Source organism: Arvicola amphibius, chromosome 10 (genome assembly GCF_903992535.2).
Source record: "Arvicola amphibius chromosome 10, mArvAmp1.2, whole genome shotgun sequence".
NCBI classification, from domain to species: domain Eukaryota; kingdom Metazoa; phylum Chordata; class Mammalia; order Rodentia; family Cricetidae; genus Arvicola; species Arvicola amphibius.
In genome coordinates, this window is record NC_052056.1 from 62,593,310 (window position 1) to 62,610,989 (window position 17,680).

The following is a 17,680-nucleotide window of genomic DNA, read 5'->3' on the forward strand; positions in this document are numbered from 1 at the left end:
GGCTCACACAGCCTTCGAGTGAGGACAGACAGGTCAACGTCATGTGTTAGAACATGTCCTTCCAAAAGGAACAGCAAGGATGTGCTTGTGAGCTCCCCTGGGCTCCCTAGGCCAGTGTTGGATCTGAAAGGGTCAGACCCAGGGCTTGGAGAAGGAAGGGGATGGTCAGAGGTTCTTCATCTCTCCTCCACCCAAGCACGCTGCCGTGCCCTGACACACGTGAGGCTGGTCTGCAGCCTGCCAATCGCAGAGAGTTCTCAGACCCTGGGAGAACTGGCCTCATCAGTGGTGGGGTGAAGAGAGGACTCAGCCCCCAACAGGATATCTGGAGACATTCTTCCTTACCATGACTGAGGATTGTTACTGGTCAGGGAGAGACCAGAGGAGCTGTTCAACAGCCTACATGGATGCTCTCCAGCTGAAGATCTTATCCAAAATGGCAATGGACATGGTGACCACAGTGGGTAGGGTAACCTACACCTCTAATATTAATGCTTAGGAGGCTGGGGCAAGATTGCCGGGTATTTGAGTCCAGCCTAGTGCACAGTAAGATCCAGACCAGCCCGTGCTACAGAGTGAGACTCTGCCCACCCCCAATTTAGTTTCCTTAATTGGTTGATGTCTAGATCATACCATGGTTGTTAATTTAATCTTACACTTGTAAGGGTCACCTACAGCGTTTAGGTTTTCCCTTGAGGGGAAGGCTCCTGCCCTAACTGCTCCTACCTCAATCCACCCTTACTTTCTTCCCAACTGCACTCTCACTGCCATGAAAAGACAAATGCTTGAGAGAACTTTGCCATGCTTGTGTGAGTATCCCTATGTATGGGTGGATGTGCGGGAAGAGAGAAACGGACTGAAAAATGGAAGGAAAACTCAAAGATGCAGGCAAAGATGAGAGTACGGATGGGCAAAAAGGGGAGGGTGTGGGGGAGAGAAGGAAGGAAGGAGAAGAGAAAGGGGAAAACAGGGCTGCTGTCTGTGATAAAAACACGTGACCAAAAACAGCTCGAGGAGGAAGGGCTTATTTGGCTTCCACATCCTGATCACAGTCCACTGTGGAGAAGAGTCAGGACAGGAAATCAAGGCAGGAATCTGGAGTCAGGAGCTCAAGTAGAGACATGGAGGCGTGCTGCTTATTAACTTGCTTCCCATAGTTGCTCAGCCTGCTTTTTTTTTTTTTATACAGCTGAGGACTACTCCCCAGGGTGGCACCACCAGCAGCAGGCTGGTCCCTCCCACATTCATCATTAGTCAAGAAAATGTGCCACAGACATGCCCATGGGCCAGCCAGATGGAGGCAACTTCCAGCTAATGTTCCTTCTTCCCTGATGTGAGATTCCCCTCTCTATGCTATGAATATGTTTTATTACCATTGGCTAATAAAGAAGTTGCTTTGGCCTATAGCAGGCAGAATATAACCAGGTTGGAAGAAATATAGTGAGAAAGTAGGTAGAGTCAGGGAGACTCCGTGTAGCTGCCGAAGGAGAAAGATGCCAGAACAGAACCTTACTCAATAAGCCACAGCCTCATGGCAATACACAGATTAAGAGAAATGGGTTAATTTAATATGTAAGTGTTAGTAAATAAGAAACCTGAGCTAATAGGCCAAACAGTGTTGCAATTAATATCTATTTTTATGATTATTCGAGTCTGGGCAGCCAGGAATGAAAGAGCAGTCTCTGACTACACTTCCCCAGTGGCACTACCTTGTATCAAGTTGACCAAATGATCTAACACACTGTCCAGCTTAAAAAAAACATTTTTTATACAGAGCCTAACTATGCAATTGGCCTGAAACTTTCTATATAGGCCAGGCTAGCCTTGAATTCACAGAGACCAGCCTGCCTCCACCTTCCAAGCTCTGGAATTAAAAGTGTGTGCTACCTTGCTTGACTAACACTGAAATATTTTAAATGTCACTTAGGCCAGAGTCATGATCATGTCAAGGGCCCTGTGCCTAGGGACCCTATTATTTCTCCAGCAGATAGGCCAGGCACTAGCTGTAACACAGGAGCAGAAGGCAGAAGCTCATTTCCAAACAGGCAGAGGACTGGAGGGCTGGTTCCCTGAGGGGGGTACAGGTAAGGGAGAAAACTGAATAGGTGAACAGTGAAGAAGAATGTTCCAGCAGGGTCAGGATGCTCTGGAGGTGAGGATGCAAATGGGCAGTGGAAGGGTCTCGTTCAGGCGAGGTTGAACCCTTAACCATCAGAGAAATGCAAATCAAAACAACTCTGAGAGTCTATCTTGCACCTGTAAGAATGGGCAAGATCAAAAACACTGATGACAACTTATGCTGCTTCCAGCCTATGACAGGAAAGAACAGAACTAGGTGGGAAAAGCTAGGCTGTGTGCTGGGAGAGGAAAGGACAGAGTCAGAGAGAATCTATGGAGCTACCAGAGTCAGACATGCTGAAACTTTGCTAGTAAGCCACTGCCACATGACAATACAGAAACACAGATTAATGGAGATGGGTTAAATTAAGATGTAAGAGTTAGCCAATAAGAAGCTAGAGCTAATGGGCCAAGCAGTGATTTAATGAATACAGTTTCTGTGTGGTTATTCGGGACTAAGTGGTCAGGAACAAACAAGCGGCCCCTACAACAAGGAATAAATTGCCATTCTTGGTCAACTACCCAGTCTCAGATGTTTTCTTACAGTAGCGTGGGATAGACTAGAACACCTGTCCTGATCACCCGTTAGAAAATTTAAAACTGGGGACATAGCTTAGTGGTGGCCCGGTATCCATAAGGTGCTGGGTTCAAATCCAGAACAGAAAAAAAAAACACAAAATGTTAACCTACTTCCCTGACATTTTCCCCCAGGAGTGCTCATCTTTAATGTCCATTTCTAATACAGACTTTGGTGATTGAGTGGGGATGAATGAGTACAAGGATGGCGTGAAGGGCTGGTGATTAGATGGACAGATGGATGAATGACAAAGAATGACTGTGTGGTAGACGGATGGAAAGGAGATAGGAGAAGAGGGAGAATGTGGTAGCACGAACAGAGCAGAGCACTAGATAGCAAGTCTGTGGCTATCAGGGGGCGTGGGGGCCGGCAGGAAGTGAGAAGCGGGGAGGGGAGGGACAGGTCTGCTCACAGCCCTCTGCCTTGTTCCTGGAACTGTAGGTCGGTGCCTTTCCATGAAGACACCAACATCCATTAAGGGCCAGGGAAGGCCATCTCTCTTTCCCTGCGCTTCCATTTCCTCCTTAGGAAATGAGAGTGGAAGAAGTCACGTGGGAAATCTAAATGGCCTGTCCGTGCAGCTGCCGAGGGCTCCACGGAGCTGCAGTGATTGCTAAGAGGTAACCCGAAGCATAAAAGCCTTGCCCTGTAATTCCCTCCACGTCTCAAAGGATTTCGATAACAAAGAGTGTTTGAAGTCCGTCATGCAATAAACTCTGAGTTCTGGCCTAAATCACCCTCAACTCCTGTCATACAGAGGAGCCTGTATAACAGCCAGGTAAGCTGCTCTTGGCTATGACCTCTGAGTCCACAAGAGAGACTGGATTACGGGTTTACCTAGTGCTGGAGGCATGATCTCCAGTGGGTGTTCTGCACTGGGAATGCGGGAAGACTCATCCAGATGGACTTTACTGGTGATACTCGAGTGTTTCCTTCCAGGACTTCCATGGAGAGTGAAGGTTCTTCCGTGCCTCTGACTGGGAACTTTACTGGGAGATCTTAGGTGAAGCCTCCACACATACACACACCTCCTTGCTTCTCTTCTGTTTGAACCTCTGTTACTTCTTTCGTCATCCAACTCCGAAGAGGCAACTTCTTTCTTGTAATCAGTTAAAGGCCACTATCAGCCCAAATGAATAAATTATACAGTGCTCACACTGGAGGCTGTGGCATTTCTGTCTTCAATGACTATGACCTGAGAGAAGAGTTCAGGAATGCCACTGTTAAGGACTGCACCGTTTGCCTGGGGTCATGTGTGTGAAATCCTTCGTACTTAGAAGCCATGACATCTTGGGTACCTAGTCTCCCTGGACCATGAAAACTCTGAGCATCCTGACCCATGGAGGGGAGGGGTCCCATGCACTCACAAACTTTCAAAATGTCAAACTTGAATGTCTCTTCCTGTGATTGCTTTGTAACCCGTCAGCTCAACAGTACCTAGCTAAATGGTCTTAAAGAAACCTGGGGAAGGTGATTGACACAGAGATCTTTCAAAGTGATACTTCCCAGTGGGTAAATAGAAAGAACTTGGTGTTTCTGGAACATGGTGCCTATGCTTGTTGTGATTTGAAAGAAAACGGTCCCCCAATGAGGTGGCACTATTAGGAGGTGTGGCTTTGTTGGAGGAAGTGTGTCACTGTGAGAGTGGGCTTTGAGGTCTCCTATGTCCAGTGAGACGGATTATTTCTCGTTGCCTGCAATATGTAGGAGTCTCTGCTACCTCTCCAACACCATGGCTGCCATGCACTAAGCTGTTCGTTCAAAGCTTGTTCAGCATGTCCCATTGAAAGGGGCACTTTGACAAGGCATTGACTCCACTTGAACCCACAGGCAACAGGAAGCAGTGTGGAAGTCTGACCCCTCAGCTTGTATTTTGTGACTATATTGTGGTTGAAGGCACAGAGATAAGTTATTGCCCTTAATCTTTCCTTTGAGTTACCATGAATTCTAGAAAGAGTAAGCCTTTGCAGGACAGGTCCCACACACTCTTAGGGTTTCTGCTGCTGTGAAGAGACACTCTGACCACTGCAACTCTTAAAAAGGAAAACATTTAATTGGGGCTAGCTTACAGTTTCAGAGGTTTAGTCCTTTAATGCCATTGCAGGCAGACATGGTGCTGGAGAAGGAGCTGAGAGTTCTATGACCAGATCCTGAGGCAGCATCTGAAAGAAGAGAGAGCAATACAGGGACTGACTTGAGCATCTGAAACCTCAGAGCCTGTCCCCAGTGACACACTTCCTCTAACAAGGCCACACCTACTCCAACAAGACCACACCTCCTAATAATGTGACTCCCTATGAGCTTATGGGGGCCATTTTTATCCAAACCACCACAGAAAGGCTGTAACAATTTACACAGGGCCAGCACCTCTCGGGAGAAGGGCTGAGATGTGTGGCTAAAGTCAGACCCAAGGAGGGACTTGAAGTCACTAAGATCCTTTTATTTTCTCCTCTTCTGAAGGTGGCCACGTTGAATAAATGTCCCCTTTCTGCGTTTCCCATTACTTGGCTCTTTAATTGACATAGGGATGAGTAGCTGAATCTGCCTAAGAAGATAAGCCATGGCCTTTGCCTTTAAACTCTGGTAAGAGGGCTGGGGACATGACTCAGTAAGGAAAGCGCTTGCTATGCAAGCGAAGACCTGAGTCCAGTCCCCGGAACCCACATGAAAAAGTTGAGCATGGGGCTGGGGAGATGGCATAATGGGTAAGAGCACTTGGTCCCTGGCGCTCATGTGAAGAACTCAGTCATCGCTGTGATGTAACCCCAGACAGAGCTCTGGGGAGAGGGAGGTAATGGTGGAAACAGGAGGCCAGCTGGGGCTTCCTGGGTAGTCAGTCCAGCCAAAACCTGTCAGCTTCGGCTTCCCTGGGAGACTTTGTATCTATCTGTAAGGCAGAGTATCGGATAGCAGGACACCTGGCATCCTCCTCAGGCCTCTGCATGTATGCACACACACATGCTTACACAGCTAAGCAGAGTGGCATACGGTTGTTTGTAAACCCCAGCACTAGGGGATGAAGACAGGCAGACCCTTCGGGCTTGCTCACCAATCTAGCCTACTCTGTGCGTTATAGATCAGTGAGAGACCCTGTCTCAAAAAAATAAGATGAATGGCCCCTGAGGAACAACTCCCGAGGTTCACCTCTGGACTACATACACACATATACACGCACGCACGCACGCACGCACAGGAAGCAAAACTCTTCCAGTAATTCCAGCAAGGTCCCCTGGGAAACTCACCCTTTCACTTGGCACCTGACTCCTGCCTTAATTGAAAGGCTTCCATGATGTTCTCTGGCTGGGCTGCCTCTCAAATAACTCATTAGTTTCCATAAAAGCCAAACGGTTGATTCCTATACATTTTCCTTTCAACCCGTGAACAAAGCAGATCCCATTCTCACCAAGCGGCATGCCGTGAGCTCCCTGGGCTCAAGCAATCCTCCAGTCTCAGCGTCCTGAGGATATGAGATTCCAGGCCTCTGCCCTGGCGCACTTTTCAGAGTCATGTCTAATTGACTCTTTCCCCTCGAGGACAGACATCTCAGCCTGCTAGCTTCCTCCTCTTCTCACATCTTCTCTTAAGAGTTTCCCTGGGGTGTTCTCCAAAGAGATGAAGTTTTTTTTTAAACGTTACTTCTTAATGGGTCCATTAGAGATTCTAATAATTAAGAATGCATTTAGAGAGGAAGCCCCCCCCCACTAGTGACAGTACTCTCCACCCTGCCTTGTTTGAGTTTTCACATCATCCCACTTGTTTCTTTGTTCTTTATTATTTTAAGGTGTGAGTGTGTGTGTGTGCATGCATGTGTGTGTGAGAGAGCACACACTGGCACACTCATGAGCCTGTGGAGGCCAGATGTGTCAGATGCCCCTCAAACTGGAGTTGCAGGGGGCAGCCCAGAAGCTGCTCAGGATGGGTGCTGGCAGCTGAACTCAGATCCCCTGCAGAAGCAGTGTGTGGTCTTAACCAGTGAGTGCCAACGCCAGTTGAATTTTAAAACCTGCTTTTATTTCTGTGCTTGTCCACTTGCAGACTTCGTTTTGGTTTTCACCTGTTCGACTCCTTTAGACCGTGAGCTCCATCCAGGAAGAATCCGTTCCTGTTCTGTTTTCCATGGTGTCCTCAGCACATAACCGAGCGCATGCTCCAGAGGAGCCTTGTTAAACCAGTCATTGAGTTACTAAACACAGTAGAATATTCACGACAAGCAGTAGGTATAGCATGGTAACCTTGGCTAACATTAATGGAAATGCATGGTGCAGCGGGATGGGGTAGGTGATACTGGATGCATGACAGCTGCGTTTTGGGGAGCAGAACAAAATTGGAAGAAGCCAGCAGGCCTAACTAGCTGAATAAAAGCATCTTTTATGATAGAAATGATTGCCCACAGCTGGCCAGGATGGCCTGCATCCAGATGGGGCAGAGCGGCTCCAGGCTACTGCTTCATGTTAACAAAGCAGACCAGCATGCTGATGGCAATGTCCACCTTGTTAGTGGGGACACCTGGCAAAGCCACTACAGCAGGCATCCAGAACTGCTTAAAAAAACACATTTATGGATACGTTGAGCCAACTGCAAGAATCACCTAGTCATCTAATCCCTTAAGATAGAAGCTCCATGCGTGTTGTCTGAGTTATTGTTGGATTCCCAGTACCAAGATGAATAGTACTTGGTGCCAAGTATGTGCTTAATATGGCTTTCATAGAAAAAAGTCAGAAAAAAACTATATGAGATCATTAGAAGACAGAACGAAAATGTTTCTTTTATGCAGTATCTGGGATATGAAGTTAGGATCGATTTTATACATTTAACACAAAGGGGCTCTGCTGGTTAATCTTGATTATCAGTTGGCTGGACTCAGAATACTTCGGACATTGGTAAGCACCCTCCGGTGCCTCTGTGAGGGCATTAGGTCGTGATGATTCTAGCCTAGTGGAAGGTTTAATATACCATTGGGAGGGGATAGAACTGTGGGAGGCGGGGCCCTGTTGAAGGAAGTAGGTCTAACCACAGTTAAATAAATTAAAGGAAGAGGAGAAAGAGGCTCTCTTTCAAGATATGATTAGATTTTACATGCTTTGGTTCCAGGTCATACAGAACTGGGTTGTGCTAAGGTTAGGAGTTAGAGGTTAGGATAGGGTTAGGGTATGGTTTGGGTTAGGGGGGTCAGGGTCAGGGCTAGGTTTAGAGTTAGGCTCAGGGTTTGGGTTTGGGTTAGGAGTTAGGGTTAGGAGTCATTGTTAGAGTTAGGGTTAGGGGTTAGAGTTAGGGTTATGGGGTAGGGTTAGAGTTAGCGGTTATGGTTAGTGGTTAGGGTTAGAGTTTAGTGTTAGAGTTATGGTTGGGTTTATAGTTAGGGTTATGGGGTAGGGTTAGAGTTAGGGTTATGGTTAGTGGTTAGGGTTAGGGGTTAGTGTTAGAGTTAGGGTTGGGTTTATAGTTAGGGTTAGGGGATAGGGTTAGAGTTAGGGTTATGGGGTAGGGTTAAAGTTTGTGGTTATGGTTAGTGGTTTGGGTTAGGGGTTAGTGTTAGAGTTAGCGTTGGGTTTATAGTTAGGGTTAGGGGATAGGGTTAGAGTTAGTGGTTATGGTTAGTGGTTAGAGTTAGGGGTTAGTGTTAGTGTTATCGTTGGGTTTATAGTTAGGGTTAGGGGATAGGGTTAGAGTTAGGGGTTATGCTCACGGGTTAGGGGTTAGAATAAGCCCATCATACCTATCAGAAATCTTGGAATAGGAAATTGCATTGTTCAATAAAACCATTGGGTGACTCTCATTTATCAAGTCATAAGCTGGGCTTAGCTTCCATCCAGCCCTGGAGAATATACCCTGAAAACAACACACTGAAGAAATTCTTCTTGTATCAAAACAAGCTGTGAGGGCAGGATGCAGTTGGCGGTCGTTCTGTCCTCTCTGCTTGGGTCTGGGTTACTATAGTTCACCGGGAAATTATGTGTACCCTGAGAAGGCTCCAAACCCTGCCTCAGGGAGCCCATGCTTTTGGTTTCCTTGCAGCTCCCTCTCTGTGACCAGAAGGTGGCTTCAGAACCACGTGTTGGGCCACACTGCTCATGTTGTTCTTATCAGAGCACAGGAGAGAACCTGTGCTCACCACTTCTGAATCGGGATGAATACTCTCGTGAAGACGGCCCCAGATGCCGGGCATCCAGGGTGTGGTCCCTCAGCATCCTGAGACTGAGGCCCTGTGGTGACAGCTGCATGCAGAAGCCCCTTTCCCACCCTCCTTCCTCATGCACACACAGCCTCTCTGTCTCTCCTTCTTGTGGTTAGGACACACATGGAGAAGAACACATAACAACCTGTGAGTCCTTCTGCTTCCCATGAGTCCTAAGGACCTGGTAGTGTGGGAGGTGGGGAGCAGCTAGGGGTCTCTTGGCATTGATAGATCTCAGCTACTGTGTGGGACCCAAGAGGTTTAAGGGTCCCTAATGTGGTACGATCCTCCTCTAGCTTCCTTTTTCACATCTACCCTGCTTGCTCCTCCTTGCCTTACTTACCTTGAAGGCATGAGTCTAGAGTGGCTTTATAGAGGGAGAAGACAGAACAGAAGATTGTGCCTGCCTTCTTAATGTCTTGCAAATGAGTGACTCTTGGGGAAGTACTTGTTAAAACAACCATTGATATTGAAAACAGGCGGAGTGGTGGAGGAGATAGGGACAATCTCGGTCTCAAAATCATTGGCTAATCAGGGAAAGTCACTATCTAAGACTGAGGTCCAAATACCATCCCACCCATGGCTGTGACACATGGTAGCAATGCAGAGACACTAACAACTGCCCATCTCACATCCAGTGATACATAGTCTGACCCAAGGCATCGCCACCAGGATAGGGTGAGTGAATAGAAAGTAGGAGTCTCAGTAGTTGGATGTGGATTCTGAGGATTATGGACACTGAAGGAAGATGCAGAAAGGGAGCAATGCAGGGACCACACCTTCATCACAGGATGCTGTAAGTAGCCTAGAAGCCTAGATCCCTGCTAGGTTCTTTGCTTTTTTGTTTGTTTGTTTTGGTTTGGTTTGGTTTTGTCTCAACAGTGCTTCTCTGTGTTGCTTTGGAGCCTGTCCTGGAACTAGCTCTCGTAGACTAGCCTGGCCTGGAACTCACAGAGATCCACCTGCCTCTGCCTCCCGAGTGCTGGGATTAAAGGCATGTGCCACCTCCGCCCCGCCATGCTAGGTTCTTGACTGAAGCCACTTTCTCCTAGCTCCTGTCCCCTCCCATTTCATTACAGGTAGAGTCCCTCCACCTGCCTCCTCAACCTCCCACCCCCACCCCCACCCCCACCAGGTGTGGTAGGGCCAGGTTTTACTGGTTCCGACAGGATAGTTGGAAATAAACATTTTCTCTCTAGTACTGCCTGGGGAAAGTCCTGAAAGCCATCAGCTGGTGGACAGAATGTTTCTTTGTTCCTCTGACACAAAACTGACAACTCTTTGGGAAGCAAAAAAAGGCAGCTTGATCACAGCTGGGCAGCCGCTATGGGGGAGTAGTGGCTGTAGTGGCAGCCCGGGCTGCGGCTGCTGAGTCTCCAGTCCTTGTGATTCTGACCGTGACATCATGTGAGAGGTCCTTTTTTTCTAAAACACAACGAATGAATGAATGAATGGACTTCTGAAGGTCAGGTTCACGCGCAACCTCATTCCTTCTCGGATACACACAGATTGAGATTTGTCTGGGATTGTTCTGGGCCCTGGAGGAGCTGGCAGGAACCAACTGAGTGATTCCTCACTTTTGATTCTTTGACCTGTACATCTCTTCATGGCCTCGTTTATTCCACGGAGATGTACTGAGCTCCTTTGCCATGCAAGGCCTTGTGTTGGAAAAGGGGGGCGTGAGCAGAAAGGACATCCCAGGGCAAGTGGAACCCATTGTGTCGTGTTGGACAAGGCAGCTGACATCTGTTGAGCCTGTCCTCTTTCCCGCAGCTGTAGCCATAGCTTACATAGCTTTTATATAAATATACATTGTCCTAAACAGAAGGACTCCCAATTCCAGTTCAACCCAGACAGCTTGTGTGAGCTCCTACCTCCACCCTGCTGACTGTCATATACAATCTGCTTGCTTTTCTGCCTTTCTGTCCTTTCCTTTGCACAACCACCGCCCACCCCCAAGAGGTAGCCTGTGCAGTTTGATCCCCAGTAAATCTTTCTTTCTGCCTACACCGAGGTCTGGTTTGGTAGTACCAGCATCAATTACGATCATTAACACAGTAATGAAAACAGGTTTGCAGTTTAGGATTTCTTCACAGCCAAAGAGCTGCCTCCAAAATCAAGCACTGTGTGAATCTCCCACAGAAATCTACCCCGTGTGTGCTGTGCTCGGGGCACTTTACTCTCAGGGCTTCCCTGACTTAGTGCATTCAAACTGTAGTTTTTGGGCTCCCAGACCCACGTCACATTACTTGACAGTGTCAATCTTTTGCTTGCAAATATGCTTTCTCAAGACAACATTATACACTTCATGATTTATTCAGCTGCCTCTTTCCTTTCCTCCCTACCCCCATGTGGTCATTCACCTTATGGCAAAGACCTGGGACCAGTTTGGCACCAATGGTACCAAGTGAGAACAAAAAAATATATATCCCTTTCTATATAGCACCCCCTCCCAGCTTATCAGAGATAATGCAAGGGAAGTGCACTCCTAAGTGGTGTCCAGTGCCCAGCTGGCTGGTCAGTCGGAGACACTGTGTGGAGTTTTAGGGTGGATGCGCTGACTTCTGCAGTTCCTACAGGCTAAAGAAATGAGGAGAACAAGAAAGGGGGTTCAGTCAGTGTGTATTTGTAAGAGGAACTGTTGGGAACAGTGAACCCCCAGATCCTGAATTTCTTATAAACAACTTGTTTTCCTCGCTCTGAGACAGCCTGCAGCTGCTCTGAGCACAAGACCCTCAGGAGTTCCTGATGGCAGGAGAATGGTTTCTGGTGGGTTTGACTGGGGCGTGGCTATTAGTTAAGGATCCCTAGAAAAGCAGCTCTGGTACACAATAAAGGAGGCATTCTTGTTTCAAGGATGACCTGTGGCTCCATCTCTCTCTGTCTTTGTGTGTTTCAATATCCAGCCCCTTGTCTGGTTCACGAACTGTATGGTAGCGCACAGAGCACAAATGGGCGTGGTGCACTATAAGGAACAGTAAAGGCTCCCCACATTTATCTTCAGGATGCCGATTTGAGCATCAGATTTAAAGAGAGGAAGTACTAGGATAGGGAATCCTAAAAGATATGATCCCACCTCTTTGTTATGACTTTGGGGTTGCAAGGTGGTCCATCTGCCAATTCCTTTATCACACAAAGAGATCCATCTGGTCAGGAAGTACATTAGGTTTCTATTCTAACACAATCTGATTTGTACAAGGTGATCAGCTCCAGGGTGAAGTCTCTCCATCATAGAGAGAGGGGACTGTCTTGCCTGGGAGACCTTGTTCTCTGGGGATCCAAGGGGCAAATTCATGGTTTCGGACAAAAGCAAATTCTAAATGCCTGTTCAATGCACCATCTCCTCCGGGTTTTTTCTGACTTTGCCCTTCACTGTCTAAAACTGTATCCATGCATGGAAATGCCGAAAGGACAGTCAAGCTACCATCTCCATCCCCACCCTCCACTCTTCATTCTCCCTCCTCCCCATACTCATCTTTCCTTGCCTCTCTGTCCTCAGACTTCCTGCTGCCTTTCCCTCCTTCTCTGTCTCCTCTCTCTCAAGGAAGGTCACAGCTTCCAAACATCTCAGGCTGCAGGTTACTCCTGCCCCTCAGGAAAGACCCCCAAATCAACAGAAAGAGCATGAGCATGCCACAGTCCCTCTACGCAGACAAGCCAGCTCCCTATTCCTGGGCACATCAGGAACCAATTGCTTTATTATTTTAGGAAGTTCAGAAAAACAAAACTCATACCATACTGCTTCTGCACTGCCAAAGCCTTCATTGGTTTCCGCATGGGAGGATGTGGAAACCCGGCTGGCCCTTTGTGTATATGCAGGAGCTGACCTCCTTTCATGAGGGATTGCAAAATCACACAAATGTTATTTCCCATAAGACATCTGGAAAAGCTCCGAGCCACAGTAATTGAATCGAGGATTCAGCCAGCACACTGGTAACTAGCTGCAGGGGTCTTGGCTCTTGGAGCTCGATGCATGGAGAGCAGCGTTGAAGGACTGAACGGACAAGCCCAACTCTGCTATGGAGTAAGTGACCTTTGTCAAGAAATCCGGAGCACTGCTTTCCCAGTCTGTCCCAGGCAACTCAGCCCCTGGTGGTCCTTAGAAACGGTTAGCTCAGGGCTAGTGCACTTACCTAGCTTGCTGGAAGTCCTGGCTCCCATTAAAGAAGGGGGTGGGAAGGTTTACTGAGCAATTGACATCATCCTTTCTCTGCTAAGGATAAAACTCCAACATGGAGGCAGGAAGTGGGCTCCTAATCCCCCCCCCCCAGCGGGGGAACGCTATGTATTTGATACCAGCTGGGAGAGGATGAGTTGCTTTTCTTTAATGATGAGACCCCTGGTAAGTCAACCACATGCCAGGGCAGGCCCCACTTCCACGAGTAGTTGGGCAGCACAAACTGGACTCAAAGTTGGGTGGGTAGGGAAGTGAGGGTGGAGAAGGTGGATCTGGGAAGAACTGGAGTGATGGGGCAAATATGATGCAAATACGTTGTAGGAAACTCTCAAAGAATTAATTGAAATATTACTTAGAAAGAAGAAGGGCACAAATTCACAACCTGAGAAGGCAATGGCTTCTGACCAGTTGACATTGCCTTTCTTTCTTCCCCTGCCAGAGTAACAACACACGGTTCCTGTATGAGTTTGGAGCCAGACGCCATCGCTTTAGAATAGTCACAGAGCAATCCCCGTCACATGAGCCAATCCCCGTCACCTGCTCCGCGATTGCTCATCTCTCTTAGGGCTTTGGTAGTCACGCCTGCTTTCAGGATGTGACATGCTTAGAGACAACACTCAAGAGGCAACGACCCAACACCTGAAATGTGGTGACCTATAGTCAAGGGCTGTTACTTCCATTAGTTGAACATCAATCAAGCCTCCTGTAACCTGTGTGCAGGCAGCTCAGCGGAGGTGTTCAGAGCAGCCATCTGACGTGAGCAATCTTCTCTAGCAGTCTCAGGGTCAAGGGCAGGCTCTCTGGTCACCTTCCGGGCTACTGTGACAAAATATCTGACAGAAGCCATGGAGAAAAGGTTCATTTTGTCTCAGTTTTGGAAGCTTCAGTCCATTGAGCTGGGAGGCTTGGTGGAGGCGCTCCGTCTATGGCTATGGAGTGTATTAGTCTCTAAAGGAACAGAACTGATAGAATGAATGGACTATTAGACTAGATCATAGGATGTAGGGGTCTCGGTAGCCTAACGATGGCTGTCTTGGGACAGAAAAGCCAAGAATTCAGCAGCCGTTTGATCCCCAGGGCTGGATGTCTCTGCAGTCCCAATCTAGGGCTAGAGTCCCAGAGGATTCCTGGAGCGCTGCTGGTCCAGGTTGCAATCCTGAATAAGCTGGATTTAAGAGCCATTTCAGCAGTGGGATGGATGAACTTGCCAGCAAGAGTGAGGGCAAATGGGGCCCAAATCCTCACCCTTGTCTGTGGACCGCTACCAGAAGAATGTTCGAAATACAGGATGGGTCTTCCATCTCGAGTAACCTGATTAAGAATAATTCCTCACTGGAGTACCCAGCAACTCAGGTCATGGCTGATTTTAAATACAGAGAAGTTGACAACCAAGGTTAGCCATGGCAGGGAGCACGTGGCATTGTGTTTTCACGTGGGCACAAACCACGAAGCAGAGAGCTATAGACCAGGCCCAGTGGCTGTCTTCCAGGCCCACCACCTTCTAGGCCAGTCTTCTGTAAGCCTGGCCCCATCTCCCAAAGGCTCCACAGCCTTCAAATAATATCACAAGCCAGGAACCGAGCACTTAAACTATTAGCCCACTGGGAACCACTACAGTTCCTGGGTGTGTCTTTGTTTTCCATGCATGTTAGTGTATGCTGTTGAATACGTGAATAAGTAGATAAAAGCAACAGATAGTAAATCTAGGACCCAAACTCAGGCCTCCTGCCTTCCATAGCTGGATGCTTGTTGCTTCTTCATGTGTACCAGATTTTGTGTCTTAAAGGGAATAAGGGATAGTTTATTCTGGGGCCATTTTGAGTGGCCCTGACCTCAGGACCACAGACTTAGGTCGCCACGATTCCATGTTCCAATGTGGAAGCTGTTCCAATGAAGTTTTATAGTGTTACAGATCAAAGAAAGTCATCAATCAAGGCAAGTATAAAATGCACTGGTGGGTACAGACACTGAGGTGAGGGAAGCTTTTCTATAAGCCCAGGTTGCTTTCTGATGAGAATTTGGATAGATAGAAGTTGGTAGTCTGATAAGTTAGTAGGTCCCAAAAGGTTTCTACCTATTAGTCCTAGGACATCAGTTCTGACACAGAGGTCAGCGAGGGATGGCTGTTCTGAGAGCTACAACGAGCCCAATGTAAGGTAAGTAAGGTAACACCTTCTGGACCTGCAATTGCCCATCCTCTCCACAGCACTGAGCTTCTAACCAGTCTGCAGACACAGCTTCTTTTCAGGCCTGTTTGTTCTCACTTGGTACCATTGGTGCCAAACTGGTCCCAGGTCTTTGCCATAAGGTGAATGACCACATGGGGGTAGGGAGGAAAGGAAAGAGGCAGCTGAATAAATCATGAAGTGTATAATGTTGTCTTGAGAAAGCATATTTGCAAGCAAAAGATTGACACTGTCAAGTAATGTGACGTGGGTCTGGAAGCCCAAAAACTACAGTTTGAATGCACTAAGTCAGGGAAGCCCTGAGAGTAAAGTGCCCCGAGCACAGCACACACGGGGCAGATTTCTGTGGGAGATTCACACAGTGCTTGATTTTGGAGGCAGCTCTTTGGCTGTGAAGAAATCCTAAACTGCAAACCTGTTTTCATTACTGTGTTAATGATCGTAATTGATGCTGGTACTACCAAACCAGACCTCGGTGTAGGCAGAAAGAAAGATTTACTGGGGATCAAACTGCACAGGCTACCTCTTGGGGGTGGGCGGTGGTTGTGCAAAGGAAAGAACAGAAAGGCAGAAAAGCAAGCAGATTGTATATGACAGTCAGCAGGGTGGAGGTAGGAGCTCACACAAGCTGTCTGGGTTGAACTGGAATTGGGAGTCCTTCTGTTTAGGACAATGTCACCAGCACTGCTGTAATGGCCTGTTCTGTCCCTTTAAGAGATAAGCCCTGCCCACTCCCCCATCTGCTGAGGCAAGCAGATCTTCCACTTCCAGCCTGAGCTCTCTCTCTTTTCCATCTCTCTCCCAAAAAGGTAGCTTCTCCTCTCCTCTTCCCCCCTCCTCTTTCTCTCTCTGTTTCTCTCTCTGTTTCTCTCTGTTTCTCTCTCTGTTTCCCTCTCTCTCTCTCCCTCTCCCTCTCTCCCTCTCTCTCTGCTCTTTCCCCTTCTCTCCTTTCCCCCTTTCCCTTTCCCCTCCATAACCAACTATATAAATACCCACTTTCTCTGCATGTCATGCCCATATGTGTCTGTCTCTCACCCACCGACTGGGACCTACAGAGGCCTTGGGTGGTAGGACCGGCTTCCCCTCATGACCCACCATGGTCTCCCACCTGCTGCTGCCCTAAACCACCCTCAGTGGCCTGCTGCACCCCTTGGGGAACTGCTCCTCAGAGTTTTACCATTACAACTGCCATTTTAGGGGAAAGGGGCTTTAGACCTGGCAGTAATGACACCCCTGCCAAGAGATGTCGAAACCAGAGGACACTCACAAGCTTTAATTGCTTGTGAAAGTGTACTGGAATGTTCTCCAGTTTAACCATTAGCAGGTGTGAGTGTCATCTTCCAACTTTCCGACTTCACTTGGAAAGACTTAGCCATTGTTTCTTCTTTTTCTTCCTCCCCTCCTCCCTCTTCCTTTTAAGACCATCTCCCTATATTCCTCATCTCAGTCTTAAACTCTGGGATCCAAGGGATCCTCAGCTTCCCGAGCACCTAGAAGTATATCATTTTATCTGGCTTGTTCATTTTCTTTCCTAAAAACAAGCCCTGCACGTAGTGAGAATTATGTTGCTTTTAACAAAAATCTCAATTGTTTGATTTTACCAGTAAAGACTTAGGGGCCAGGTGCTGGGGTAAAAGCCTGCTGGCTCAGAGAAGCAGAAAAAGCACCCAGCTGATCTTCCTCCTCTGCTGATGTCCCAGAAGAAGACCTTTCTCCTATGCTGTTTCAAAAAACAAAAAAACAAAAAAAAAATTCTGTTCTCAAAATCCCTCCCTTCTATTTCCTGTGTGTGTCTCTCTCTATGTCCTCCTGACTCCCTCTTTCTCTCTATGGCCTCCTTTCTTATTCACTTCCTGTCAACTGGTTGTTGACTCCACCGCTTGACCTACGGCTGACTTTATTTGATCCTGTTTACCGTAGTCAGGCTGAAAGCTCTTGGACTAAAGGTGTATGCTAGGACTGAGCCACACCACAGCTAGAAACAGGTTTTTCCAGTAAATAATGCAATCTTAGGGTTCACAATGTGACCGAATATCCCGCAACAGAATTAAGCATTCCGTTACTTATTTCATGTCTATGCAGTTAGTAAACACTGTGCATATGCCAGGTGCCCTGGTTTGAGGGACAGGGCACACCTCAGGAGAGGGGCGTGAGGGTGAATCCTCACATGGTCTGAGGACACGCGAAGTAAGACACACTGTGGAAACAAAGCAGAAAGTGACCACGCGCGTAGGGCGGGTTGGGATCCAGGAAGACAAAGAAGCCTCTCAGACTGGTTTTCACCTGAACAGTGCAGCTATGCTTACCTTTTAGCCGATGAAAGGAAAACCGCTTTAGCCAGACAGATGGGGGCCTCTGGTGATTGAGAGAACCACTTACCCACTTACTAAGAAATGGAGATATTTTCATCCGGGAGCCATTCTCTTTGAGAGGTAAGATAGCTCTTT